Genomic DNA, 3389 nt, shown 5'->3' with positions numbered 1-3389 from the left:
AAGATATGACAAACTATGTATATCATGCAATGGTTAAAGATCATTTTTACTCAAAATACCAAGTTCTCTTCGGATTTTATAAAATGAGTCTTTAGGTAATGGTTTTGTAAATATATCAGCCAATTGATTGTGTGTATCAACAAATGTTACCTCAACATTACCTTTAAGTACATGATCCCGTAGAAAATGATGTCGGATATCGATGTGTTTAGTTCTAGAGTGCATGATTGGATTCTTTGAGATGTTTATTGCGCTTGTGTTATCACATCTTAAGGGAATGCATCCGAGATCAACTCCATAGTCATGTAATTGCTGTTTGAGCCAGAGAATCTGGGCACAACAGCTTCCTGCTGCAATATATTCAGCTTCAGCAGTACTAAGTGCAACACAAGCTTGCTTTTTACAAGACCATGAAACAAGGGCATTTCCTAAGACATGACATGTGCCACTGGTGCTTTTACGGTCTGTTTTGCATCCCGCATAATCCGAATCAGAGTATCCTACTAGGCTACATATGCTACCCTTAGGATACCATAGGCCTACATTTGTTGTTCCTTTCAGATACTTCATAATTCTTTTAACAGCTACTAGATGTGATTCTTTCGGATCTGCCTGAAATCTTGCACACAAACAAACACTAAACATGATATCTGGCCGGCTGGCCGTTAGATATAATAATGATCCAATCATACCTCGATATTTGGATATGTCGATGGAAATTCCTGATGCATCTTTATCAACATATGTTCCGGAGCCCATTGGAGTTGTACTTTCTTTGCAATTCTCCATTTCAAATTTCTTTAGTAATTCTTTACAATATTTGGCTTGATTGATGAAGATGCCGTGCTCAAGTTGCTTGATATGAAGTCCAAGAAAATAGTTTAATTTTCCCATCATGGACATTTCGAATTCTCCTTGCATTATTGAAGAGAATTCTTCACATATGTCCTTGTTGGTTGATCCAAATATTATATCATCAACATAAATTTGAACCAATAATGTGTGACCATTTTCTCTTTTGACAAATAACGTTTTATCAACTTCTCCTTTGTCAAATCCTCGTTCACATAAAAAGGTGCTTAATCTGTCATACCAAGCTCTTGGAGCTTGTTTTAGACCATAAAGAGCCTTTTTCAATTTGTAAACGTGTGAGGGATTTTTGGAATCTTCAAATCCAGGGGGCTGCTTGACATAAACTTCTTCATTTATGTACCCATTGAGAAATGCACTTTTCACGTCCATTTGATATAACTCAAAATTCATGGAGCAAGCATATGCTAATAGTAGACGTATGGCTTCTAGTCTTGCTACCGGAGCAAATGTTTCGTCAAAGTCTATCCCTTCCTCTTGATTGTATCCTTGAGCAACCAATCTAGCTTTGTTGCGAACAACTATGCCATTCTCATCTAGTTTATTTTTGAACACCCATTTTGTACCAATGATGTGTTTATTTCCAGGATTAGGAACAAGTTCCCAAACTTGGCTTCTTTCGAATTGATTGAGTTCTTCTTGCATGGCAAGTATCCATTGATCATCTTTAAGTGCTTCACCAATTTTGGAGGGTTCGATTTGAGAAACAAACGCCATGTTTAAGCAAGCATCTTGCAATTTTAACCTTGTTGTGACTCCTTTATTTATATCACCTATGATGTTGTCAATAGGGTGATATCTATGGGTTCTCCATTCTTTAGGAAGATCATCACTTTGCCTTTCAATATTGACTCCACTTTCTTGTTGAAGTTCTTTGCTTGGATCATTACTTTCAAAAACATCATCATCATCACAAGAAATAATATTTTCTTCTTTTATGGGGTTAGTTTCATCAAAGGTTACATGCATTGATTCTTCAACTAATAAGGTTCTTTTATTAAAGACTCTAAATGCTTTACTAGATAAAGAGTAACCGAGAAATATACCTTCATCAGCTTTTTCATCAAATTTTCCAAGGTTGTCTTTACCATTATTTAACACAAAACATTTACATCCAAAAATGTGAAAGTGAGAGATATTGGGTTTTCTACCTTTGTAAAGTTCATATGGAGTTTTCTTAAGAATTGGCCTAATAATTACCCGGTTGGAAACATAGCATGCTGTGTTTACAGCATCTGCCCAAAAGTATTTTGGTAGATTTGAGTCGCTTAGCATAGTTCTAGCAAGCTCTATTAAGGATCTATTCTTTCTCTCAACGACCCCATTTTGTTGTGGTGTTCTTGGTGCAGAAAAATTGTGAAAAATACCATTTTCTTCACAAAATTCTTCAAATGAAGTATTTTGAAATTCCCTTCCATGATCACTTCTAATTGATACAATTTTGGCAGATTGTTCATTTTGGACTAGCTTGGCATAGTTTTTAAATGCCTTAAAAGCTTCATTTTTATTTGCCAAAAATAAGGTCCAAGTGAACCTTGAGTAATCATCAACAATAACTAGTCCATATGAGTTTCCACCAAGACTTTTGGTTCTTGATGGACCAAACAAATCCATATGTATCAATTGTAGCGGTCTAGAAGTTGAAATAACATTTTTAGGTTTGAAAGAACTTTTTGTTTGTTTGCCCTTTTGACAAGCGTCACATAATTTATCCTTTATAAATTTTATTTTTGGTAAGCCTACAACAAGATCATGCTTGACCAATTTGTTTAAATGATCCATGTGAATATGAGCAAATCTCTTATGCCATAGCCAAGCATCATTATTGTCGCTTACCAAAAGACATTTCATTTTCAAGGATAAATCTTCAAAATTAAGTATGAAAATGTTTTTGAAACGCTTACCAACAAACTGAGTTTCATTTGTAGCTTCATTTTGGATGACGCACTCATCTTTATTAAAAACTATCTTGTATCCTTTGTCACAAAGCTGGCTGATGCTTATGAGATTATGTTTTAGACCTTCAACATATAAGACATCTTCAATTGAGGGAGATGGTGCTGTACCAACTTTTCCAATGCCTAAAATTTTTCCTTTGTTGTTGTCTCCATATACTACATGTCCCTTTGACTCAAGTGTTAAAGCTGAAAATTTTGTTATATCACCCGTCATGTGTTTGGAGCAGCCACTATCCAAGTACCACATGTTTGAAGTCTTTTGTTTGCTTACCTACAAAATTGAAATCAAACTTTATTAGGTACCCAATGTGCTTTGGGTCCTTGATGGTTAGTACCTTTCTTTACCCATATGAAATGACCTTTTGGAACACTAATATTTCTAATATGACATGTATTAGGTGTATGACCATGAAGACCACAATAAGAGCAAGTAGGATTAAATCTACTGTTAGTAACATATGTATGAGATTTATTTTGAATAATTTTCTTATTATAAAGATCATCCTTTTTCATAACTATAATCTTATCTTGATTAGATTGACTACCTGCTTTAACAAAAAT

This window comes from Cicer arietinum, chromosome 7 (assembly GCF_000331145.2).
Source record: "Cicer arietinum cultivar CDC Frontier isolate Library 1 chromosome 7, Cicar.CDCFrontier_v2.0, whole genome shotgun sequence".
In the NCBI taxonomy this organism is placed as follows: domain Eukaryota; kingdom Viridiplantae; phylum Streptophyta; class Magnoliopsida; order Fabales; family Fabaceae; genus Cicer; species Cicer arietinum.
This window is presented reverse-complemented; position numbering follows the sequence as displayed.